The sequence below is a fragment of the Scyliorhinus torazame genome, chromosome 6 (genome assembly GCF_047496885.1).
Source record: "Scyliorhinus torazame isolate Kashiwa2021f chromosome 6, sScyTor2.1, whole genome shotgun sequence".
Lineage (NCBI taxonomy): Eukaryota > Metazoa > Chordata > Chondrichthyes > Carcharhiniformes > Scyliorhinidae > Scyliorhinus > Scyliorhinus torazame.
This window is the reverse complement of record NC_092712.1, coordinates 133,594,691-133,622,402: the sequence shown is the minus strand read 5'-3', so window position 1 is coordinate 133,622,402 and position 27,712 is coordinate 133,594,691. Positions and strand designations below refer to the sequence as shown.

The window sequence follows — 27,712 nt, the reverse complement described above, 5'->3', positions numbered from 1 at the left end:
TGCAAATAAGTGCTTCATACTCTCAAAAATACACATCACAGACATTTTGAATAAAAGGTTACTGAGATCTTGGACCAGACCCCAACAGTTGCTCGATACCGGACAGAAATCCCAATGTTTCATTTAATTTGTACGATTGAGGAAAGGATACTTAGCCTCAGGTGAGTCTTCACACACAAATAGGGATGTTGGGCAAAATTCTCCGTTATCGGCGGAAAGTCCGCCGATCAACGCAAAAAACGGCGCAAATCCGACTTGCGTCACGTCGGAAAAATGGGTCAAAAGTCTCCGGCCCGAAATGGGCTAGCAGCGACGTAACGGGATCCGCGCTTGCGCAGTGGTTCACGCCGTGCAGCGTCATACGCGCCGCACGGCTTGACGGCTCATAAGGCCGCGCTGCTCCCCCCCCACCCGACCGCAACACCCGACCGCAACACCCGACTGGATGGCTGGCCGCCGCTCAGGCCCGAGGTTCGAGTCACGGGATGTGGAGGGGCTCCTGGACGCGGTGGAGCAGAGGAGGGACGCCCTGTATCCCGGGCACGGCCGCAGAGTTGCCCCACGCCACAGCCGGCGTCTGTGGAGGGAAGTGGCAGAAGCCGTCACCGCTGCGGCCCTGACACCACGGACAGGCACCCAGTGCCACAAGAAGGTGACCGACCTCGTCAGAGTAGGCAGGGTGAGCCTCCCCATATGCCCCCCTCCCCCATATCCCCCCTCCCCCATCTCCCCCCTCCCCCATATCCCCCATATCCCCCCTCCCCCATATCCCCCCTCCCCATATCCCCCCTCCCCCATATCCCCCCTCCCCCATATCCCCCCTCCCCCATATCCCCCCTCCCCCATATCCCCCCTCCCCCATATCCCCCCTCCCCCATATCCCCCCTCCCCATATCCCCCCTCCCCATATCCCCCCTCCCCATACCCCCTCCCCCATATCCCCCATATCTCCCCTCCCCATACCCCCTCCCCCATATCCCCCATATCTCCCTCCCCATATCGCCCCTCCCCCATATCCCCCATATCCCCCATATCCCCCCTCCCCCATATCACCCATATCCCCCCCTCTGAGCCAGGACACCACTACCCAGGACACCACTACCCGGGACAGCACTGCCCAGGACACCCCTACCCGGGACAGCACTACCCAGGAAGACAAAATACCGGACAGTGACTCAGAGTGGATGGGTGGAGACGAACCCCCACCCCAAAGTGCCATGGACTCAGAGTGGGACGAAGAGCACGACACAACGCCACTGCTGTCACCAACACCCTCCACCATCGCAGAAACACTCACCTCGGTTGGGCACTTTAGTGATGAGGCGTCTGGTACACTCACTGGTGCGCACAACACAGCCGTCCCGGTACAGCAGGTGGAGGTAGGAGCAGCAGAGGGGCCGGGCGGTCGGCGGGCAGCCCAGCCCAAGCGAACATCTGCCGCCCAGATGGATCCCGGGTTCCTGGAGTTACCACACCCACACATAGATCCGATGCAACCACCGACCCGGAGACGAGCGAAGAGGGTGACGGGCGGCTTGCGGCGGCTGCAGTCGCAGGTGGAGGAGTCCACCCGCGTCCAGGAGCTGGGAGTGGTGCCGGTCATGCGTGCCACCCAAGCTGACACCGCACGGGTGGCGTCCGCGGTGGAGGCAATGGGTGCGACGGTGTCAGACATGGAGAACGGTTTGCGAGGCCTGGGGCTTTCCGTGCAGGCGGCGTCTGTGGCCCAGGAAATGGCTGCCCTCTCACAGGAGGCCATGAGCCAGTGCTAGCGCCAGATGGCAGAGGCGCTCAACGCCATAGCCCAGTCTCTGCAGGCCATGGCCCAGTCTCAGCAGGCCATGGCCCAGTCTCAGCAGGCCATGGCCCAGTCTCTGAAGGCCATCGCTGAGGGCATCGGCGCCAGTGGCCATGTGCGAGCCGGCGTTGCACTGTCACAGACAGGGTTTGCCAACCCCCTGGGCTCCATGGCTGCAAACCTGCAGACCCCTGTCGATACCAGCACGGGCCTCCAGGACTGCCCTCAAAATCCACTTTTAAATATATTTAGCTAACCCAGGAATACTTGCTGTAAAGAGATATCTTTGAGAAACATCTTTGAGAGAGAGGTCCGATATGCATCACAAGGTGCAGTCTACTAAATATGCTTCAAGATTCTTCCAGTGACTCTTCAGGCACCTGCTGGTATTTCTTCTGCATCTACTATATTTCTGCCAGCTATAATCCTGAAAAAACCTTTGAAGAAATTTATAAATAAGGATTATAGAAACTACTATTGGTAACATAACCAGGGAAATACTTAACACATTTGTCAGGCATGTTTCCCTTTAAATACATGCATTAATCCATTCACTTTGAGGGTCAACCCCTTGAAAGGCAAATGTTGAAAGCCAGGATCGGGGAGACCTTACATGAGTCCCACTGGATCAGTTGAAACCCAGTGTGTCTATAAAATTGGTCTGCCAAGTGAGTTGAAGCATAGCAGCCTTCACTTAGGCAAAATGAGCTTTCCTGGTGTGTAGGCTGGGACACAAGCAGGAACTTCAAAGAAAGAGAGATTTAAGAACAAATACTTTACCTTGTCCTTACAAGCTCTGGTGGAGTCAGTGTTGGAGGGCACTGAAAGAATTTTTCCCTTGGATACTGTATGGAAGACCACAGGATCAAGAGTAGGCTATTGAAGCCATCAAGCCTTTTTCACAATTCAACAAGATCATGGCTGCTCTGTACCCTAACCCCACTTCCCTTTGGGTGCCAAGTATCCACCAAATTCAGATTTCAATGTGCACTTTATTCAGCAATTATGGGACTCGAGAGTTAAAAAGTGATGAAGAATTTGAAGGTGGCAATGATTGAGCCACAATTAGCATACTTTATGTAGTTTTGGGAGGGGCTTTTCACAGTAACTTCATTGAAGCCTACTTGTGACAATAAGCGATTTTCATTTTTCATTTCATTTTCATTCACAGACAGTCAACCAATAGGTCAGAAAGATAGGACACGGCCAATGGGCAGTCACAATACACACTGAGGTGACACTACCACAGGAGGGCATTACACCAACCTTATAAAAGGACACATCACACATGCTCAGTCTCTTCCCAGTGGAGACTCTCAGTGAGTACAGACACAGGGTTGATTCAGCATCACCCCCGCCATGTGGATTGTAGCAGACTGGTTAGATCATCTGAGTAGCTATAGCAGGATTAACAGTAGCATTGGATCCAAGTAGGAGAATTGTTAATAGTTTAATAAATGTGTTAAAGCTATCTCCAAGTCTGAACCTTCCTTTGTCAGAGTGCACATCAAGGAAGCAGCTTATGCTACGACAAGAGCATAACAAAACAGACATTAAATCCATAGATCATATACAGCATAGGTTCATCAGAATAACATCAAGACTGGGAAATTATAATTATGTTGAAGGGTGTGATACTGTTTTATTTCAACCAGAGCAGTTATTGCCTCCTGGTGCAGTTCCCAACATCACAGATGCCCGTTTTCAGCCAATTTGATACACTCCATGTGATATAAATAAATGGCTGAGCACATTGGATACTTCAAAGGCTATGTGCCCTGACAAAATCCAAGTTTTATTGCAGCGGACTTGTGCTCCAGAGCCACCCATGTCACTTACCTCGCAGTTCCTAGACAGCTACAACACAAGCATCTTTGCAACAATATATAAAATTGTCCAGGTATGTCCTGTTCACTGAAGCAGGAAAAATCCAATCCAGTCAATTGTAGTCACATCATTCTACTTTTAATCATGAGCAAAGTAATGAAAGGTGTAAGTTACAGTGCTATCAAGCAATGTTTACTCAGCAATAACCTGTGCACCGATGCTCAGTTTGGGCACTCAGTTAAAGACTTGTTCCAAACATGAAGTAAAGGGTTGAATTTCAGAGGTGAGGTGAGAGTGACTGCCCTTGGCATCATGGCAGCATTTGACAGAGTGCGGTATCAAGGAACCCTCGTCAAATTGAAATCAATGTGAATAAATGAAGAACTCTCCTCAGGCTGCAGTTATGCCAGCACAAAGGAAGATGATTGTGCTTGTTGGAGGTCCATAAGCGCATAAGAAATAGGAAAAGGAATAGGCATTTGGTCCCTCAAGAATGTTCCGCATTCAATAGAATCTTGTCTGATCCAACATTCCTCACGTTCACTTTCCTACCCTTTCCCCGTAACCCTTGATTCCCTTACTGATCAAGAATCTATCTATCTCAGCCCTAAATATACACAAGAATTCTGCCCCCACAGTTCTTTGTGGCATAGAGTTTCAAAGACTCAAAACATTCCGAAAGAAGAAATTCCTCCTCATCTCAGTCTTAAATTGGGATGCCTTTATTATGAGTCTATGTTCTCTGGTCCTAGACTCTCCCATGAGGCGAAACAGCCTCCCAGCATTTCCCCTGTTAAGCCTTTTAAGAATCCTGTATGTTTCAATGAAATTACCTCTCATTCTTCTAAATTTCAATGAGTAGAGTCCCAACCTGTTTAACCTGATCATAGGACAATCCCTCCATACCGGGGATCATCTGAGTCAAACATCTCTGAACCGCCTCCAATTAAATAAGATGATCTTTCCTTAAATAAGGGGACCAAAACTGCTCACAGTACTCCAGATGTGGTCTCACCAGTACATTGTACAGCTACAGCAAGACTTCCATACTCTTATACTCCAACCCCTTGAAATAAAGGCCAACATTCCACTCACCTTCCTAATTACCTGCTGCACCCATGTGCTAGCATTCTGTGTTTTGTGTACAAGTAGTCCCACATCCCTTTGTGTTGCAGCTTTCTGCAGTTTTTCTCCATTTAAGTGGCACGATGGCACAGTGGTTAGCACTGTTGCTTTACAGCGCCAGGGTCCCAGGTTCGATTCCCGCTTGGCTCACGGTCTGTGCGGAGTCTGCACGTTTTCCCTGTGTCTGCGTGGGTTTCCTCCGGGTGCTCCAGTTCCTCCCACAAGTCCCGAAAAACATGCTTGTTAGGTGAATTGGACATTCTGAATTCTCCCACTGTGTACCCGAACAGATGGCGGAGTGTGGCGACTCGGGATTTTCACAGTAACTTCATTGCAGTGTTAATGTAAACCTACTTGTTACAGTAATAAAGATTATTATTAAAAGTAATACTCTGTTCTTTTGTTCTCCCTTTCAAAATGAAGAACTTCACATTTTAACACATTATACTCCATTTGCCAACTTTTTGCCACTTATTTAACCTATCAATGTCTCTTTGGAAACTGTTTTTTACCCCTCTCGCAACCTGCCTTTCCACCTACTTTTGCATCTGCAAATTTAGCTACAGTACATTCACTTCCTTCCTCCAAGCCATTAATATATATTGTAAACAGTTGCAATCCCAGCACTGATCCCTGTGGAACCCACTAGTTACAGGTTGCCAACCTGAAAAAGAACCCTTATTCATCGTTTCCTGCCCATTAGCTAACTCTCTATCCATACCAATATACTACCTCCAATATCATGGGCTCTTATCTTACGACTTAATCTTTTGTAAGGTACCTTGTCGAACAATCATCTCAGCCCCTTGACATCATGCTGGAGTTCCTCAGAGCAGTGTCCAAAGCTCAGCCATCTCCAGCTGCTTTATCATAAGGTCAGAAGTAGTGATACTCACTGATGATTGCAGTGTTCAGTTCAATTTGCAACTCCTCAGAGAATAAAACAGTCCGTGGCTGCACGTAGCAAGGCCTGAACAACATTCAAGCTGGGGCTGATAGTGACACGTTTTGTGCTGAACAAGTACCAGAAAACGACCATTCCCAACAAAAGAGAATTTAACTACCTTTGATATTTAATGACATTAACATTTCTGGATCTCTATATGGCTGGTCCAGTTACGCTTCTGTTCAATGGTGATTCCCAAGATGGTAGAGCTAGCAATTCAGACCAAATTGATTTCTTGCACAGTGTTCTGATATTCCATGAAAAGTGCAGAAACCTTTTAGAATAATTTCATTATAGTTATAGAAGACAATGGTAATCAACAAGAAATAGTTTACAAAACATCAGCAGCATGGGGTATCTTTTATCATGCAACATTACTGTGCTTAACGATTTGAAACCCATCTTATTAATTTACTTGTTTTAAAGCTAAATACTTAAACTATTGTAGATCATTTGTATACTACGGGAAAGATTCTCTGTTTGAGAGACCATGGGCGGGAGTCCACGTTCCCCGATGCCGATTTCATAATCGGCGAACGGGCGGAGAATCCCTGTTGACACTGAAATCAGGGCAGCGCCTGTTTGACGGAGGTTTCATATGCGCTGCCCCCTCCGAAACGGCGTCATCGCGGCACGCACCGCACGATGTTGGGACGGCCTCAGCATGTCACCTGAAGGCCCTTCCCGATGCTCCGCCCCCGATGGGCCTAGTTCCCGACCGCGCGGTTGACATGTGGTCTCAGCAGTCGGAAACCCGGCATGTCGGCTGCGGGTTGTGTCCAGCACCGCAACAGTTGGGTGGGAGCGGTGCTGCTGACTGGGGTGGCTTCCATGAGGGCTGGGGGGACTGGTGAGGGATGGCTAGAGGGTGGCTAGGGGGGCACTATCTGGCACGTAAGGTCCGCGCACGGTTGGCGCATGTCTTATGGCACAACCGCTGCACGTCGTCGCCATGTGCATGTGCGGCCACGACGCTGCCATTCTCCGGCTGTTTATTTCGTGGAGGCTGGGAAATTTACGCGGCGCGGCTGCTATTCCTTCACCGGTCGCATGAGCTGTGAGGGGGCGGCACTGATTTTTCCACATAAACCACCACAGATCCTCTGCAGTTGGCCTCAGAAACAGAGAATCTGGCCATGTTCTCCCGCCAGAGCTGAATTGCATCTGATTTGCACTCATGCTGGGAGTGCAAATTAGGAAGTGTTTTCCAAGAGTTAGCCATGCATGGAGAGAATTATCGGGCCACCATTTTGAATAGGCAGACCGATAATGAAGCCCCGCAGCTGGGTCCACCCCCACAACGCAATTCAGCAACACCCCACGCAGTGCAATTCAGCCACCCCCTCCACCCCAAGGATGTTCTTGGTCATCCGCCGCCCCACTCCTCCCCAGCACGTAACTCAAGGAAGAAATTTAACCCTAAATGATGGGAGATAGGAAATACAATCATTTGAAATTTGGTGGGTGATCTGACCCCCCCCCCACCAATTAAAGAGACCCCCCCAGAAATCCCCTGACAAAACCGCCCCAGAGACCCTCTAAAAAAAGAGACCCCCCCGAGAGACCTCCTAAACAAAGAAACTGTTCCAGAGATCCCTTAAAGATACCCCACTAAAGAGATCACTAAAAGAAGAGACCCCCCCATAAACCTCCTAAATAAAGAGACCCCCAGAAGAGAGACCCCTATCTGGAAGCCCCTCAGAAGAGATACCCCTGGAAGCCTGAAAGCAGTCCAGAGGCATTGAACAAAATCACTTATTTGAAACTCACCTGGACAATAGAATGTAACGGTAATGGTTATGAACATCAAATTTTGATTGACAGCTCCTGGACCACATTAAACAGAGTTAAGTGCTTTTGTTAGTTTCACTGCTGAATACTTCAAAGTTACACAAGCTTGAAGTGAGATGAGTGGACAGCACTTAACTCTGTTTGATGTGGTCCAGGAGCTGTCAATTAAAATGTTTATAAACATTACATTAGTTTCATCACTGACCACTTCAAAGTCATTCAACCCTGAAGGGAGATGAATGGAACAATGCTGACAGCTGGGGGGGGGGGGGGGGGGGGGGAGGCTGACAATCACAGCCAAGTAAAATCAACATCAAAGAGAAATTAATGAATGCATATAGATGAAAGATCTGAGAGGGTTTAAACCCTGTGCCTGAGGCAGCAGGTGTATTGCCCTGGTAAGTTTTAAAGTGGTGCCTCTTTTTACTGCTTCTGTCTAGACTGCTCACTGGTTTCTATGTGGCTTCCTAATAGGGGTCTCTCTTCTGGGGGACCTCCTGACAGGGGTCTGTCTCTGGGGGGGGGTCTCTGTATTTACATAGAACATAGGGTGCAGAAGGAGGCCATTTGGCCCATCGAGTCTGCACCGACCCACTTAAGCCCTTTCTTCCACCCTATCCCCACAACCCAATAACCCCTCTTCACCTTTTTTTGGGGACACTAAGGGCAATTTAGCATGGTCAATCCACCTAACCTGCACATCTTTGAACTGTGGGAGGAAACTGGAGCACCCGGAGGAAACGCACGCAAACACTGGGAGAACGTGCAGACTCCGTACAGACAATGACCCAGCAGGGAATCGAACCTGGGACCCTGGCGCTGTGATGCCACAGTGCTAGCCACGTGTGCTACCGTGCTGCCCGATTTAGGGAGTGTCTGTGAGGGGTCTCTTGAGGGTTTGGTGGTGGGGTCGGGGGTGGTCTTGTGGGGTGGGCAGGACTTGCTTTGCAATGGAATTTGGGGGCAACTCTGTTAACTAGTTAACACCCAGGCCCACCATGAAGTCCACCACGTCAGGTACACACTTGTCAGGACCTGCACCAATTCCCGCCCACCGTGATTTCCGGCCCAGAGAATCATGAGGGTCCAGAGAACATCATGCCCAGCCCGTTAATAGTGTGCAAATGGGTCTAATTGACCCATTTGCATCCACCCACTGCCGTGATCGGTGGGCCAATCCGTTTTTTCCTTCGACGTGGATTCTCCGTCACATCAGGAACTCCGTTACTGGTGGAGCAGAATCCAGCACTATGTCTTTTGAATCCGTTAACAATATTTTGCTTCAACTTCTAATACCTATTGTGAAATTGCAGGATAAATCGCAGTATTTGTACCATTTCTAAAGGGTGGCACGTTGAAATTTTGAGCATTCTAAATGAGCTGCAACTATTGGTTGCAATATGGGGAGGCACGCACCCACCAAATTTCAAATGATTGTATTCCCTATCTCCCATCATTTAGGGTTAAATTTCTTCCTTGAGATACGATCTGAGTGTTTCATATTCCAAGTTTATCATTTCTGAAATTCATTATTGTAATATTCAAGTTTGAGTGGGGAAAAGCACACAAGTGGACACTTTAATTATATTTGACAGATGGGTGCATATTAAAAGGATTTCCATTTTGTGATGAGTTTTAATCAACTGCTTGACATTCAGAACAAGAAACAGTGCACCTAGGTTTAATTTTTATATCTGATAGATTTGTACAACTGGCTCACTTTACAACAACGAATATAAAGCACTGGGAATTCCATTTTAAAAAAATCTACATATCTGTATTAATCTTGGATTTGGTAGCACTTTGACACAGAAATTGCAATAAATTCTGAATAAGCAATTCTGTAATTCGTGTCTAAGTATTTCTTTCTTTTCATCATAATCTCTTTTAATTTACATAATGTTCAAAAAAGTGTGTTGTGCGTGACAAATGTCAAATTTGAATAAATACCATAAGGAACACTTGAGAAGAATCCATTGATTACTAGAGAAACGAATGGCACACAAACAGAGTTTCATAAATGCAAGCCTGAGTACAATTTAAACTGTAATCTCAACTGCAATATTTATACTTTCTGCAATTAAAAATATTTTGAACTCTGGGCTTTCATGAATGTTTACAGCAACATTTGCTTTTTAAAGCCACTTTCATTGCACAAACATAATTTGTTCAAAGACACATAAAGTCATTGTGTGAAGTATCATTGGAGTCTTATTTGTTACACTGGATGTTTTTCATGAGATCAAGAAAGAACAATACAGCACAGGAATAGGCCCTTCTGCCATCCACACCTGTATTGGTCATGAAACCACCCTTGGCCAAAACCCTCAGCACTTCCTAGTGCCATATCCCTCTATACCCATCCTGTCCATGTATTTGTCGAGATGTCTTTTGAACGCCGTTAATGTATCTGCTTCCACAACCTCCCCTGACAGCGCATTCCAGACACTCACCATCCTCAATGTAAAGAACCTGCCTCGCACCTCTCCTCTAAACTTTGCCCGACGGACCTTAAACCTATGCCCCCTGTGACTGACCCCTCCACCCTGGGAAAGAAAGCCTGCCCATCCACTCTATCCATGCCCCTCATAATCCTGTAGACCTCTGTCAGGTTGCCCTCATACTCCGTCATTCTAATGAAAAGAGTCTGAGTCTATCCAGCCTCTCCACAAAGTTAACAGCCTCCAGACCAGGCAATATCCTGGTAAACCTCCTCTGCACCCTCTTCAAAGCCTCCACATCTTTCTGATGATTTGGCGACCAGAATTGTGTGCAATATTCCAAGTGCGGTCTTACCAAGGTTCGATACAACTGTAGCATGACTTGCCAGTTGTTATTCTCGGAGACCCGTTCAATGACCCATTCTGTATGCTTTCTTGATGGCCTTGTCCACTTGTGTTGCCATTGTCAAAGATCTGTGGACCTGTACACCCAGGTCTCTCTGACTTTTTATATTCCTAAGGGTTTTGCCATTTGTATATTTCTCCTCTATGTTGGACCTACCAAAATGCATTCTGTTACTGGCCAGGGTTTAGAGAACCCCAAAGTGTATCATGGAGTTCACCTGACCCACAACTTTTAATAGATTGTGGTATGGGGAGCACACGGCCCACTCTACAGGTGTGGTACAGCAGAAATCAAAAAGTATTTTTTTAAGCAAAACAATGTTTATTCTATGAACTCAAGTTAACCTTTTTAAAACATACAGTGAACATCTTAGCAACCATTCATTCAAATACAACCCCCAAAGGATACAACATTAAGTAATCCTGAATAAATTCCCAAACAACATCCAGAAGACAAAAGACCCTTTTAACACAGAGATCAGGTTTAAATTCTCTAATGAGAGCAGTTATCCCTTTGAAATCACCCAAATGAACACTCTTTAGCTTGTAGAGAGATCCATGCACATCTGCTGGCTTTCACTGCAGCTCTTCTCTCTGAAAACAAAACTAAAAACTCACTCTATAGCAGCCTCCTCAAAAATGAAAGTAAAGCAGACAGACAGCCCAGCTCCACCGACTCTCTGGCATCACTGCAGCTCTCTAATAAACACCCATTTCTTAAAGTTACACCCACTACAGTTATTCTACAAAAAACACCCATTTCTTAAAGGTACTCTCACATGACGCCTCCCCCCAAGAAAAAAAAACCCATCAACTTCAAGATGGTTTCATTTTTCACCTTTTCACTATCCTTTAAGAAATGCACACAGTACATAGAACATAGAACATAGAAAATACAGCACAGAAAAGGCCCTTCGGCCCACGATGTTGTGCCGAACCTTTGTCCTAGATTAATCATAGATTATCATTGAATTTACAGTGCAGAAGGAGGCCACCCGGCCCCCCGAGTCCACACCGGCCCCCGGAAAGAGCACCCCACCCAAACCCAACACCTCCACCCAACACCAAGGGCAATTTGGACACCAAGGGCAACCCACCATTGGCCAATTCACCCAACCCGCACATCCTTGGACTGTGGGAGGAAACCGGAGCACCCGGAGGAAACCCACGCAGACACGGGGAGGACGCGCAGACTCCGCACAGACAGCGACCCAAGCCGGAACCGAACCTGGGACCCTGGAGCTGCGAAGCAACCGAGCCATCCACAGCGCTACTGTGCTGCCCTGAAGAACAAATAAATCTACACTATATCATTTTACCGTAATCCATGTACCTATCCAATAGCTGCTTGAAGGTCCCTAATGTTTCCGACTCAACTACTTCCACGGGCAGTGCATTCCATGCCCCCACTACTCTCTGGGTAAAGAACCTACCTCTGATATCACTCCTATATCTTCCACCTTTCACCTTAAATTTATGTCCCCTTGTAATGGTTTGTTCCACCCGGGGAAAAAGTCTCTGACTGTCTACTCTATCTATTCCCCTGATCATCTTATAAACCTCTATCAAGTCGCCCCTCATCCTTCTCCGTTCTAATGAGAAAAGGCCTAGCACCCTCAACCTTTCCTCGTAAGACCTACTCTCCATTCCAGGCAACATCCTGGTAAATCTTCTTTGCACCTTTTCCAAAGTTTCCACTTCCTTCCTAAAATGAGGCGACCAGAACTGTACACAGTACTCCAAATGTGGCCTTACCAAAGTTTTGTACAGCTGCATCATCACCTCACGGCTCTTAAATTCAATCCCTCTGTTAATGAACGCGAGCACACCATAAGCCTTCTTCACAGCTCTATCCACTTGAGTGGCAACTTTCAAAGATGTATGAACATAGACCCCAAGATCTCTCTGCTCCTCCACATTGCCAAGAACTCTACCGTTAACCCTGTATTCCGCATTCATATTTGTCCTTCCAAAATGGACAACCTCACACTTTTCAGGGTTAAACTCCATCTGCCACTTCTCAGCCCAGCTCTGCATCCTATCTATGTCTCTTTGCAGCCGACAACAGCCCTCCTTACTATCCACAACTCCACCAATCTTTTTCATTTCAAAAAATAACACACGCAAACAGGTATAATAATATAGTCCATTTTTTTCCTTCCAACTGGAATCCCTCTCAATTGACAGTCTCTTTGAACTAGAAGGTCTCTGCACGATCCGTCCATTTCTCTACGCCACGGCATGTCTCTTTAAAGTCAGATACTTCAGTTCAATCTGATCACAGAGTCCCTTGTAGTTCTCCAACACAAGAGCATTTGTTATCACAGCTTTCAGGTAGTCAAATGCCTGTTGAAACACGGCTGTCCACTGCAATTTTCGACGTTTCTTCAGCATGTCCATTAATGGTGCAATCACGCAACAAAACATTTGCACAAATGTTCGATCAAATCCACTCATGCCAAGAAATCGCAATATTTCTCTTCGTCTTGAGGGTATTGGAAACTCCTCAATAACTGTTGGTTTCACATCCCGTGTGACCATTCGACCCATTCCGATTGTATGGCCAAGGAAAGTGACTTGGGCTTTTCCAAATTCACTTTTGGCTAGGTTTATCACCAAACACGCCTCCTGAAGTCGATTAAATAACTACATAAGATTTTATAAATGTTCTTTCCATGTCTGGCTGAAAATTACCAGATCGTCGATGTATACCGCATAATTGGGTAATCCTGAAACGACTTTGTTATTTAACCGTTGAAATGCGGCAGGGGGTTTTTTCATGCCAAATGGCATAACTTTGAATTGGTATATACCATCTGGTTCGCCATTTCGGATAAAGGTAACCTTGAAGTAAATCCAGTTTGGAAATAAAAGCTGATTGTCCCACTTTCTCAATGCAATCCTCCAAAAGTGGGATCGGTTAAGAGTCCGTTCTTGTAATTGCATTAACGTTTCTATAGTCCACACACAACTGTTGGGTACCGTCTGGTTTAGGTACCATCACTATGGGTGAGTTCCATTGGCTGCAACCCACTTCAATTATGTCATTTTTAAGCATACTCTCAATCTCTCTGTTAACCTGTGCCAATTGTAAAGGGTTAAGTCTGTATGGATGTTGTTTGATTGGAACAGCATTTCCCACATCTGCATCATGTATAGCCATTTTAGTACTTCCCAATTTATCTCTACAAACTTGCCCATGTGATATCAATAACTCTTTCAGGTCAGTTTGTTTTTCCTCTGGAAGGTAACTCAACAATTTATCCCAATTTTAAGAACATCCTCGTTTTCCAATTGAATTTGAGGTATGTCAAATTCACAGTCATCTGGATTTGGTTCGTCACTTTGAGTTAGCATCATTAAAACCTCTCCCTTTTTCGCTCCTTCCCTTTCAAAGTACCTTTTAAGCATATTCACATGATACTCTCGGTGAGTCTTCCTTCTATCTGGCGTTTTTACCACATAATTCACCTCACTTAATTTCCTTTCAATCTGATAAGGCCCGCAAAATCTTGCTTTTAATGGTTCACGTACCACTGGTAACAACACTAAAATGTTATCTCCACTGGCAAATCTACGAACTTTGGATTTCTTGTCCGCTACCCGTTTCATCACATTTTGTGCAATTTTCAAATGTTGTCCAGCCAATTCACCTGCTCTATTTAATCGTTCCCTAAAATTTGACACGTAATCCAATAATGTAGTTTCCGATTTCTCACTCACCGATTTTTCCTTATAGTCATTTTTAGTGGTCTTCTTATGTCATGGCCAAAAATTAGTTCAAAAGTACGAATGGAATTCCTTTATCCCAATCCTCTGAGTAATCTTGACAATACGCCCTCAACATTGTCTTTAATGTCTGATGCCATCTTTCTAACACTCCCTGCGATTCTGGATGGTACGCAGTTGATTTAAATTGTTTTATTCCTAAGCTATCCATAACTTCTTTGAATAGACTTCCGGGTGCGGCTATGCAGAGCTAGGTCGCATATTCGGTAGCTCCCGCTTGGAACGGACTTTAGGGCTCTTTTACAGGGCCCCCACGGCATTTGTTTGACATTTCCCGGTGTGGGAAGAAGACTGCAGCATTCCCCTGACAGTGTCCCCCAGGAATGTTATGTCTTTTGGCTACCAGACCCGGCAGAAACAGTAAAAGATTTGGCTTGAGATGCAGGAATAGGCAAAGGCCTCTTCCAGCATGCAGGCGGGGGAAGGGCAAGCTTAAAGCTGCAATCTGACTTGACTCTATCAAAGGTGAATTCTAGCAGCAGAGGGAACAACTGTGAAAGGATCTACCAAGGCCATTGAAGAGGCGGGGACGAGGCTGCTGGTGGCGGCCATGGAGGAGTAGGTTGCGCATTCGGCAGCTCCTGCCTGGAACTGACTCTCAGACCTTTTTCCGGAGTTTCCATAGACTTTTTGGGGCAGACTGGTGAAGCGAACACTGCCAAAAGGATTCCCTCTCGACTTCCGGTTGCGGCTATGCGGAGCTAAGCCGCACAATTCGACAGCTCCCGCTACCACGGACTTTCGGGCATGTTAGAGGAGCCCCAACTGAACTTTTTTTTGACGCAGCCCGTGGGGAAGGGAAGAGAGAGGTCCCCCTCCAACTTCTATGAAACGGACGAGAAGTGTAATGACAAAAGGAGCGGCACTGGAGCAACGGGAGAAGCGAGGGAAAGAAAACAAAATGGCGGCGGCCAGGGACAAAGGGGAGCTGCAGGAGTTCATCAAGCACTGCTTCGAGGAGCAGCGCAAGGAGATGCGCAAGGAGATGTTGGCGCCTATGCTTTCGGCAATTGAAGGACTCGGGATCACCCAGAAGGCCCACGAAGCTAAGATCCAGGAGGTACAGAAAAGAGTCAGTCAGAACGAGGACGAGCTTGTGGGCCTGGCGGTGAGAGTGGAGCAGAACGAGGCACTACACAAGAGGTGTGCCAGGCTCACGAGGCTCCTCGTGTGCCAGGCTCAGCCTAATACAATTTAAGGTGGTCCACAGAGCGCACTTGACGGGGGCGAGGTTGAGTAGGTTCTTTGGGGTAGAGGACAGATGTGGAAGGTGCTCAGGGAGCCCGGCGAACCATGTCCATATGTTTTGGTCATGCCCGGCACTGGAGGGGTTCTGGAGAGGAGTGGCGGGAGCAATACCTCAGGTGGTGAAAGTCCGGGTCAAGCCAAGCTGGGAGCTAGCTATATTTGGAGTAGTGGACGAACCGGGAGTGCAGGAGGCGAAAGAGGCCGGCATTCTGACCTTTGCGTCCCTAGTAGCCCGGTGAAGGATCTTGCTAATGTGGAAGGAGACGAAGCCCCCTAGCCTGGAGGCCTGGATAAATGCTATGGCTGGGTTCATAAAGTTGGAGAGGATTAAGTTCGCCTTGAGAGGGTCTGCGCAGGGGTTCTACAGGCGGTGACAACCGTTCCTAGACTATCTCGCGGAGCGTTAGAGGAAGGTCGGTCAGCAGCAACAGCAACCTTGGGGGGGGGGGGGGTGGAGGGGATGTCCTGGGAGGGGGGGAGGGGGTGGAAAGGGGGGACTGCCTGGGAGGGTGGATGAGCAAGAGATAACACGAAGGGTTGGGGAAACTGGCACGTACGGGTGAGGGCCAGTGTACAAAGCTGTGTAAATAAATCATTTTGCCATGTATATATCTTGCTCTGCGCGATTTCTCGTGTTTTTTTGTTACGGTGGGGGGGGGGGGGGGTGTTATTGTTTGTAAGGGAGAAACATTGTGCTAAAAAACTTTAATAAATATATATATTTTTTTTAAAAACTTGTTTGAATAACCTGGAGGTAAAATTTGATCCTTGATCCAATTGTATTTCTGTGGGTAGTCTATATCCAGTAAACAATTTAAGTAACTCCTCCACAATCTTTTTAGCTGTAATATTACGCACTGGAATGGCCTCTGGAAACCTAGTAGACACATCCATTATCGTCAAAAGATATTGATTCCCACTTTTCGTTTTAGGAAGCGGTCCTACGCAATCAATTAGGGCCCTTGTAAAAGGTTCCTCGAATGCTGGAATGGGTATTAAGGGCACTGGTTTTAACACTGCTTGAGGTTTCCCTATCACTTGACATGTGTGACATGATCGACAAAATTTAACTACATCTTTATGTCGTCCAGGCCAATAAAAATGTTTTTGTATTCTAGCTTGAGTTTTCCTTACTCTCAAATGACCTCCCACTGGTACCTCATATGCAACTCGCAACACCTCCTTTCTATACCCTACCGGCAATATGACTTGATGAACTTCTGCCCACTTTTCATCCGACTGCATGTGTAAAGGTCTCCATTTTCTCATCAAGACATCACTTTTACGGTAATAACACTCTGGCATACAGATTCCTCAGATTCCTCTTCTGGATATGCTTTCTGATACATCAGTTTTATTTCTACATCTTTCTGTCGTAACCCCGCCAATTTTCCTGAACTAAAAATATCCGCCTCATCCTCCACCTGTTTGTGTTCTTTTTCAACCATCTGATCAAAAATCATTTCTGATAATGGCAACTTCATCTTCACTCTTTGATTTCTCCTCTTGTCTTAACCTGTGACTTTGCGACCTTGTTACTACACAGTCTGGAAAAATCCCAGGATATTCGTCCTTCAACACTTCAGTTGTCTGATTTTCCACTGGCTTATCAACCACAGTAGGCATCACTCCCACCTGCGATCCAGCTATATCATTACCAAAGATAAACTGTATTCCTGGACAAGATAGTTTCTCTATTACTCCTACTACCACTTCACCACTCTTCACTGGACCTTCCAACCTTACCTTATATAATTTAACACTACTCCTCTCACCCTGACTTTAACATATTACCACCTTTTCTGGCAATATTCTTCCCAAACTACATAACTCCTTCGCTCTTACCATTAAAGATTGACTAGCCCCTGTATCTCTTAAAATTGCGACTTCTTTACCTGCTCCTCCTGATAGGCATGAGTAAACTTTACCCACACACGTAAATTCTTCAAAGAGATCTGGCACCATCTTATCAATCACCTCTAGATCAGGCTGCATCTTCTTCGCTTCACTTGGGCCTTCCTTTACCACTTTAACAAATCCCACTGTCTTATCCTGTTTTACCACATCAGCCTTCCCAGTACTTTTCTTCAACTACAAACACTGTGACTTTACATGGCCTAGTTTATTACGGTGAAAACATTTGAAACTTTTCATTTATTTTCCACCCTCCTGGATTTCTTTTTAAATCTGAGCTCCTATCCTTATTATCTCCCATCAGATCACCTTTACCTTTACCACTTGAGCATTTCTCATGTCCCCAGTTTCTATCCCTCAGGCTGAAACTGATGTCAGAAACCAAGCTTTGATTTATGAACTAATTCATAATCATCTGCCATTTCTGCTGCTAATCTCGCAGTTTTACCCCTCTGTTCTTCCACATGAGTTCACACTACATCAGGAATTGAATTTTTAAACTCCTCCAAAAGTATAATTTCTCTGAGAGCGTCATGTGTTTGGTCTATTTTCAAAGCCCTTAACCACCTATCAAAATTACTCTGTTTGATCCTTTCAAACTCCATGTATGTTTGACCAAATTCTTTCCTTAAATTTCTAAACCTTTGTCTGTAGGCTTCAGGCACTAGTTCATATGCACCCAAGATATTTTTTTTCACCTCCTCATACGTCCCAAATACCTCCTCCGGTAGTGATGCAAACACTTCACTAGCCCTACCAACCAGCTTTGTTTGAATCAGTAATACGCTCATGTCCTGTGGCCATTTCATTTGTTCAGCCATCTTCTCAAATGAAATGAAAAAAGCTTCTACCTCCTTGTTGTCAAACCTTGGCAATGCTTGGACAAATTTAAATAGATCCTCACCAAGCCTTCGACTTTGACGCTCTTTCTCACTATCCTCCACTATCCTCAAACTGTACATGACCTTTAAATCCGCCAATTTTAACTGACTGTCATGAATCATGGCCATTTTCCGAAGTTCAAACTCTCTCTCTCTTTCTTTTTCCTCTCTCTCACTTTTTCCTCTCTCTCTCTTTCTTTTTCCTCTCTCTCCCTTTCTTTTTCCTCTCTCTCTCTTTTTCCGCCCCATCTCTTTCGTATTCAAGCTGCTTTAATTCTTTCTCACGTTCCATTTGTTTATTTTGTAACTGAATTTTTACCATTTCCAATGAGTCAAACTGTATCTCAGGCAACTTTAAATGCTGAGCCATAGTTACTTCACCTTTTCGCATTTTGTCAGGTAATCATAACTGCAATATTTTTGCCAAATCTAACAGTCTGCTTTTAGTCTCTGTCCGTAAGGTACTGCATGTGACCGTCTCCACCCCAAAAAACTTCAGAGCCTCTGAAAAAGCCATTGTCCACAACACACTCCCCACTTAAAATGGAATATTACACCTGAAAAGCAACTAACATATGCTCCCCCCTCACTGTCTTTAAGTTCACTAAGCCAATCCAATAGATAGACTTTTATCCCGGACGAGCCCCCAATTTGTTATGGGCTAGGGTTTAGAGAACCCCAAACTGAATCATGGAGTTCTACTGACCCACAACTTTTAATAGATTGTGGTATGGGGAGCACAAGGCCCACTCTACAGGTGTGGTACAGCAGAAATCAAAAAGTATTTTTTCAAGCAAAACAATGTTTATTCTATGAACTCAAGTTAACCTTTTTAAAACAGTGAACATCTTAGCAACCATCAATTCAATTACAACCCCCAAAGAATACAACACTAAGTAATCCTTACTAAATTCCCAAACAACATCCAGAAGACAAAAGACTCCTTTAACACAGAGATCAGGTTTAAATTCTCTAATGAGAGCAGTTATCCCTTAGAAATCACCCAAATGAACACTGTTTAGCTTGTAGAGAGATCCATGCACATCTGCTGGCTTTCACTGCAGCTCTTCTCTCTGAAAACGAAACAAAAAACTCACTCTATTGCAGCCTGTTCAAAAATAAAAGTAATGCAGACAGACAGTCCCGCTCCACCCACTCTCTAACATCACTGCAGCTCTCTAATAAACACCCATTTCTTAAAGGTACATCTACTGCAGTTATTCGATAAAAAACACCCATTTCTTAAAGGTACTCTCACATGACATTTCCCTCACATTTGTCCGGATTAAATTCCATTTGCCATTTCTCTGCCCAAGTGTCCAACATATCTATGTCCTGCTGTATCCTCTGACAACCCTCAACACTATCCGCACTTCACCAATCTGGCTGTTATCTGCAAACTTACTAATCAGCCCAGCTACATTTTCCTCCAAATCATTTATGTATACTACAAACAACAGAAGCCCCAGTACCCATCCCTGTGGAGCACCACTAGTCACAACCTTTCATTCAGAAAAACACTCTTCTGACTTCCGGGTGCGGCGATGACCAGCTAAGTCGCACGTTTCGGCAGCTCCCAGTGGAACAGACTTTTGGGCTCTTAATAGGAGCCCCATCGGCAATTTTAACGGCAAATAACACTGTGCGGTAATCCAGAAGGGAATCCCCCCCGGACACGGATGGAAAAAAGAGAGGAAAGTAGCCGGATTGCGGTGGATCCTCAAGAGCAGCGGCCAGGAAGGCAGGCACAAAGCAAAATGGCGTCGGAAGAAGGCAGTTTAATATGGGGCCCTGACCAACAAGAGTTCCTGCGGCGTTGCGTAGATGAACTCAAAAAGGAGATGAAGAAGGAGCTGTTGGCCCCGATATTACAAGCGATTGATGGGCTAAAGGAGGAGCAAAAGACCCAGGAACAGGAGCTTCGGGTCGTGAAGGCAAAGGCTGCTGAGAATGAGGACGACATACAGGGCCTGGTGGTGAAAACGGAGATCCACGAGGCACAACACAAAAGATGTGTGGAAAGGCTGGAGGTGCTGGAGAACAATTGGAGGTGGAGGGAGCCGATCGAGTTATGGCGCGAAGACCGAGGGCTGGAGAAACTCCTCGAGCAATAGTTGTGAGATTTCTCCGATACAAGGCCAGAGAGATGGTCCTCAGATGGGCCAAGAAAACTCGGAACAGTAGGTGGGAGAATGCGGTGATCCGCGTGTATCAAGATTGGAGTGCGGAGGTGAAGCGAGAAGGAGGGCAAGCTTTAATCGGGCCAAGGCGGTGTTGCATAAAAGGAAGGTCAAAGTCGGAGTGTTGCAGCCGGCGAGACTGTGGGTCACACATCTAGGGAAGCATCACTATTTCGAAACGGCAGACGAAGCGTGGACATTTATTGTCGAGGAGAAGCTGGAGTGAGCGGGCCAGAAGAAAAAGAACGTTTGGGACAAAAGGGGGGGGGGGTGAATTTGTGGGATGAAGGGGGGAACAAGGGGAAGAGAAGACTTCCCAGATTGTTAAACCTGTGACCCTGTAACTTCTCTCTCTTCCTGTCGTGGGGGAGGGGGTGAGGGAGGATGAGGAGCTGTGGGCGCCGGCCATTGGGGGCGGGGCCAAAAGGGGAAGCGCGGGCTTTGTTCCCGCGCTATGGTAATCATGGTGGGAACAGGGAAGCAGGAAGGAGGGGGCCTCGCACAGTGTGAGCCGAGGTCTCGGGGGGAAGCCGAGGTCGGCCAGAGTTTGCTGACTTCTGGGAGCAACATGGGGGGTGCAATTACGCTAGCTTGGGATCTAGCGGGGGGGGGGGTTAACTGGGTTGCTGCTGCTGGGGAGAAGGGGGAGCTGGTATGGGGGGGGGGTCGGGGCGGGGGGGCGCCGCCTGGGGGGGATACAGCTACGTGGGAACCGGGTGAGGAGCTGGATTGAAAAAGGAAATGGCTAGTCGTCAAGGGGGGGGGGGGGGGTAAAAAGCCCCCCAACCCGGTTGATCACCTGGAATGTGAGAGGGCTGAACGGGCTGATTAAGAGGGCACGGGTACTCGCACATCTAAAGAAACTTAAGGCAGATGTGGTTATGCTTCAGGAGACGCATCTGAAGCTGACAGACCAGGTTAGACTTCGCAAAGGATGGGTGGGGCAGGTGTTTCATTCGGGGCTGGATGCAAAAAACAAGGGGGTGGCCATACTAGTGGGGAAGCAGGTAATGTTTGAGGCAAAGACTATAGTGGCAGATAGTGGGGGCAGATACGTGATGGTAAGTGGCAAACTGCAAGGGGAGGCGGTGGTATTGGTGAACGTGTATGCCCCGAACTGGGGTGATGCCAATTTTATGAGGCATATGTTAGGATGCATCCCGGACCTAGAGGCGGGAAAGTTGGTAATGGGTGGAGACTTTAATACGGTGCTGGACCCAGGGCTGGACAGATCGAGGTCCAGGACCGGAAGGAGGCCGGCTGCAGCTAGGGTGCTTAAGGATTTTATGGTGCAGATGGGAGGAGTAGATCCCTGGAGATTTAGTCGACCTAGGAGTAAGGAGTTTTCGTTTTTCTCCTATTTCTCTCCTACTTGGGGAGTTTGGGGATTTTTCAGGGTATAAACTGAACATGGGGAAAAGTGAGTTATTTGTGGTGCACCCGGGGGAGCAGAGCAGAGAGATAGAGGATTTACTGTTGAGGAAGGTAACAAGGGACTTCCGGTACCTGGGGATCCAGAAAGCCAAGAATTGGGGTACATTACATAGGCTTAATTTAACACGGTTGGTGGAACAGATGGAGGAGGATTTCAAGAGATGGGACATGGTGTCCTTGTCATTGGCAGGTAGGGTGCAGGCGGTTAAAATGGTGTCCTCCCGAGATTCCTTTTTGTGTTCCAGTGCCTCCCGGTGGTGTTCACGAAGGCTTTTTTCAAAAGAATTGAGAAGAGCATTCTGAGTTTTGTGTGGGCTGGGAAGACCCCGAGAGTGAGGCGGGGATTCTTGCAGCGTAGTAGGGACAGGGGGGTGCTGGCACTACCGAGCCTAAGTGAATACTACTGGGCCGCCAATGTTTCAATGGTGTGTAAGTGGATGGGAGAAGGGGAGGGAGCGGCGTGGAAGAGAATGGAGAGGGCGTCCTGCAAGGGGACTAGCCTGCAAGCAATGGTGACGGCGCCGTTGCCGTTCTCAACAAATAAATACACCACAAGCCTGGTGGTGGTGGCTACATTGAGAATTTGGGGGCAGTGGAGACGGCATAGGGGAGGGACGGGAGCTTTGGTGCGGTCCCCGATAAGAAACAATCATAGGTTCGTTCCGGGGAGAATGGATGGGGGATTTGGAGCATGTCAAAGAGCTGGGGTAGTACAATTAAGAGATCTATTTGTAGATGGGACGTTTGCGAGTTTGGGAGCGCTGACGGAGAAATATGGGTTGCCCCAAGGGAATGCATTTCGGTATATGCAATTGAGGGCTTTTGTGAGGCAACAGGTGAGGGAATTCCCGCAGCTCCCGACGCAGGAAGTGCAGGATAGAGTGATCTCAGAGACATAGGTGGGGGACGGTAAGGTAGCGGACATATACAGGGAGATGAGGGACGTGGGGGAGATCATGGTAGATGAGCTGAAAGGGAAATGGGAAGAAGAACTGGGGGAGGAGATTGAGGAGGGGCTGTGGGCGGATGCCCTACATAGGGTAAACTCATCGTCCTCGTGTGCCAGGCTAAGCCTGATACAATTTAAGGTGCTACACAGGGCGCATATGACTGGAGCACGGCTTAGTAAATTTTTTGGGGTAGAGGATAGGTGTGCGAGATGCTCGAGTGGCCCAGCGAATCACACCCACATGTTCTGGTCATGCCCGGTACTACAGGGGATCTGGGTGGGGGTGGCAAAGGTGCTTTCGAAGGTGGTGGGGGTCCGGGTCGAACCAAGCTGGGGGTTGGCTATATTTGGGGTTGCAGAAGAGCCGGGAGTGCAGGAGGCGAGAGAGGCTGACGTGTTGGCCTTTGCGTCCCTTGTAGCCCGGCGCAGGATATTGTTAATGTGGAAGGAAGCCAAACCCCCGGGGGTGGAGACCTGGATAAACGATATGGCAGGGTTCATAAAGTTAGAACGGATTAAGTTCGTGTTAAGGGGTTCGGCTCAGGGGTTCACCAGGCGGTGGCAACCGTTCGTCGACTACCTCACAGAAAGATAGAGGGAACGGAAAAGAAGTAGATAACAGCAGCAACCCAGGGGGGAGGGGGGGGAGGGGGAGGAATCGGACGGACTCTCAGGGATGTTATTGTATATGTATAGGTATTTGGTATATGTAAATGTATATTGGACTGTTGGACTGTAATTTTGGAGAGTATTTATTTTGGACAAGGCAGTTGCCATTTAGTTTTGTTTTTCTTTTGTTTTTGTTTATATATTATTTATTTATTTGTTTAAAACTGGCCACGGCTATTTATATTGCTTTATTGTTGTGTAAAAGAAACACTACGTATTGTTATGTTTGGCCAAAAAACTCGAATAAAATATATTTTTTAAAAAGAAAAACACTCTTCTACTGCTACACTCTGCCTTCTGTGACCGAGCCATTTCTGCATCCATCTTGCCACCTCCCCTCTGATTCCATGCGACTTTACCCTTTTTTACCAGTCTGCTATGGAGCACCTTGTCAAAGGCTTTACTGAAGTCCATGTAAACAACATCCACCATCCTCCCCTCATCAATCACCCTTGTCACCTCCTCAAAAAACTCAATCAAGTTAGTGAGACACGACCTCCCCTTCACAAAACCATGTTATCTATCGCTAATGAGTCCATTTGTTTCCAAATGGGATTAAATCCTGTCCCTGTGAATTCTCAGTATTTAGGAAAGACAGACTAAAAGGAAAAGGTAACGGGGTTTCATTGCTGGTCAAGGAGGACATTAACATAATGGTGAGGGAACGATATTAGCTCCGACAATGCGGAATCTGTATGGGTAGATCTGAGAAACAGCAAGGGGCAAAAAACATTTGTGGCCATCATATATAGGCCCCAAATGCAGTGATAGAACAAAGAACAAAGAAATGTACAGCACAGGAACAGGCCCTTCGGCCCTCCAAGCCCGTGCCGACCATGCTGCCCGACTAAACTACAATCTTCTACACTTCCTGGGTCAGTATCCTTCTATTCCCATCCTCTTCATATATTTGTCAAGATGCCCCTTAAATGTCCCTATCGTCCCTGCTTCCACTACCTCCTCCGGTAGCGAGTTCCAGGCACCCACTACCCTCTGCGTAAAAAACTTGCCTCGTACATCTACTCTAAACCTTGCCCCTCTCACCTTAAACCTATGCCCCCTAGTAATTGACCCCTCTCCCCTGGGGAAAAGCCTCTGACTATCCACTCTGTCTATGCCCCTCATAATTCTGTATACCTCTATCTGGTCTCCCCTCAACCTCCTGATATTGATGGGAATGGCAATAAACAGGAAATTAAAGGCGCATGTGATAAAGGAACAACTGTAATTATTCAGCTTTGACAAAGAGTCATCCAGACTCGAAACATTAACTCCCTTCTCTCTCCACAGATGCTGTCAGACCTGTTGAGATTGTCCAACATTTCCTGTTTTTGTTTCAGATTCCAACATCTGCAGTAATTTGCTTTTAAACGTAATTATGGGTGATTTTGATCTGCATATAGATTGGGAAAATCAAATTAGCTACAATACTGTAGAGGAGGAATTCCTGGAGTGTATGCGGGATGGTTTTCTGGATCAATATGTTGAGGAGACAACTCTAGAACAGGCCATCCTAGAGTGGTACTATGTAATGAGAACGGAATCGTTGGCAATCTAGTTGTGCGAGACCCCTTGGGGATGAGCGACCATAATATGATGAAGCTGGAGAGTGAAGTAGTTGATTGTGAGCTTAAGGTTCTGATTCTTAACAAAGGAAACTACAATGAAATGAGGCATGAGTTGGCTATGATCGATTGGGGAATGTTACTTAAAGGGATGTCAGTGAATAGGCAACGGCAAACATTCAAATCGCACATAGAGGAACAGTGACAATTGTTTATTCCTGTCTGGCACAAAGATAAAATGGAAAAGGTAGCCAATCCATGGCTTACTAGGGAAATTCGGGATAGTATTCGATCCAAGGAAGTAGCATACAATTTGGCCAAGAAAAACAACAGGTCTGAAGATTGGGAGTGGTTTAGAATTCAGCAAGAAGGACCAAGGGATTGATTAAGACGGGGAACATAGAGTATGAAAGTAAGCGTACAGGGAACATAAAAACTGATTGTAAAAGTTTCTATAGGTACGTGAGGAGAAAAAGATTGGTGAAGACAAATGTAGGTCCCTTACAGTCAGAAACAGGGGAATGTCTTAAGGGGCAAAGAAATGGCTGAGCAACTAAATACATACTTTGGTTCTGTCTTCACAACTGAGGATATAAATAAGACACCAGGAATGTTGGGGGATGCAGGGTTTAGTGAGAGAGAGGAACTGAAAATGATCTATATCAGTAGAGAAATAGCATTGGGGGAAATTGATGGGATTGAAGGCTGATAAATCCTCAAGGCCTGATATTCTACATACCAGGGTACTGAAGGAGAAATAGTGGATTCATAGGTGGTCACCTTTCAGGATTCGATACACTCTAAAACAGTTCATATAGATTGGAGGGATGCTAATGTAACTCCATTATTTAAAAAGGGAGGTGGAGAAAAAGCAAGGAATTAAAGACCAGTAAGTCTGACATCCGTAGTGGGAAATATTCTGGAATCCATTATTAAAGATTTTATAGCAGAGCAATTAGAAAACAATAGCAGGATCGAATAGAGTCAGCATGGGTTTATGAAGGTGTCATGTGAGGATACCTTTAAGACATGGATGTTTAAGCAATGTATCTTTAAGAAAACAGTGATGTCATAGAGTGGGTGGAGCTCAGCTCAGTTCAGCCATTTTGGAGTTTGATTTTGCAGTTTTGTTTTGGAGTTTGAAAAGTGCCTGGCTGGTTTTGCTGAGAGCAGTTTAAAAGTGCCTGGCTGTTTTGCTGGTGCTGCAGTCAACCAAGCTAATATATCTCTGCCATTCTACAGAAAATATATATAGCCTTTAACCTGACGTGATACTGTTTAAAGGTGTTAAGTCTCTTGGAAGTTTGAAGGAACATTTTAAGGAGTCATTTACTGTTGCAATATTTTCTGAGTTATCTTTGAAGTCAGAGGTGTTAAGATATCCAATGTTTATTTAAGATGTTCAGTTGAGTTCATGGAATAAACAGTGTTTTGTGTTTAGAAACCCACATGTCCATAATTGTAATCCCACACCTCGGGAAAAAGCTGTGTGCTCGGAAAAGCAACAAATCCATTAAAAGGAGAGGTTGGTTGAACACCATGATACATTTTGTGGTTTGTGGTTCTGAAAACGCCTCACCCATAACAATTGGGGGCTCGAGGGGGTTAAAGTCTATCCATTGATTTGGCTTTTGTGAACTTAAAGACAGCGAAGGATTGTTGCTTTTCCGGTGTGGTATTTTAGTTTAATTGGGGAGAGCATTGTGAACAATGGCTCTTTCAGAGGCTCAGAAGTTTTTGGGGGTGGAGAAGGTTACAGGTAGTACCTTACAGACAGAAACGAAAAGCAGACTGTTAGATTTGGCAAAAACATTGCAGTTAACATTACCTGATAAAATACGAAAAGATGAGGTAATTATGGCAGTGGTTAAGCATTTAAAGTTGCCTGAAATAGAGCTTGACTCATTGGAAATGGCAAAAATTCAGTTGCAAATTAAACAAATGGAACATGAGAAAGAATTAAAGTGGCTGGAATACGAGAGTGAGAGAGAGGAAAAAGAAAGAGAAAGAGCGAGAGAGGAAAAAGAAAAGGAGAGAGAAGAAAGGAGAAAAGAAAGAATAGCCCTAGCAGAACAAAAAGAAAAAGAAAGGGAGATACAGATCAGGGAAAAAGATAAAAAGAGGGAGTTTGAACTTCAGAAAATGGCCATGAAACATGACAATCAGTTCAAATTGGCAGACGTAAAGGGAAACGTACATATGGATGAGGATAATGAGACAGAGCGTCATAGTCAAAGACGGGGTGAGGATCTATTTAAATATGTCCAAGCATTGCCAAGGTTTGACGAGAAGGAAGTGGAAGCCTTTTTCATTTCATCTGAGAAGGTAGCTAAACAAATGAAATGGCCACAGGACATGTGGGTGTTACTGATTCAAACAAAGCTATGGTAGAGCGAGTGAAGTGTTTGCATCACTACCGGAGGAGGTATCTGGAACATATGAGGAGGTGAAGAAATCCATCTTAAGTGCATATGAGCTCGTGCCTGAAGCTTGCAGACAAAAGTTTAGAAATTTAAGGAAAGAATTTGGTCAAACATACATGAAGTTTGAAAGGCTCAAACAAAGTAATTTGATAGGTGGGTAAGGGCTTTGAAAATAGACCAAACATATGAAGCTCTCAGAGAAATTATACTTTTGGAGGAATTTAAAAATTCAATTCCTGATGTAGTCAGAACTCATGTGGAAGAACAAAGGGTTAAAACTGCAAGATTAGCAGCGGAAATGGCAGATGATTATGAATTAATTCATAA

General features: G+C 46.0%; 1 protein-coding gene across 1 annotated transcript in view; it reads right to left on the bottom strand.

Moving 5' to 3' along the window:
* The window catches only part of cntnap2a (contactin associated protein 2a), a 2,812,093-nt gene that overhangs the window by 1,323,941 nt on the left and 1,460,440 nt on the right, over positions 1–27,712 (bottom strand). The window lies entirely within an intron of this gene.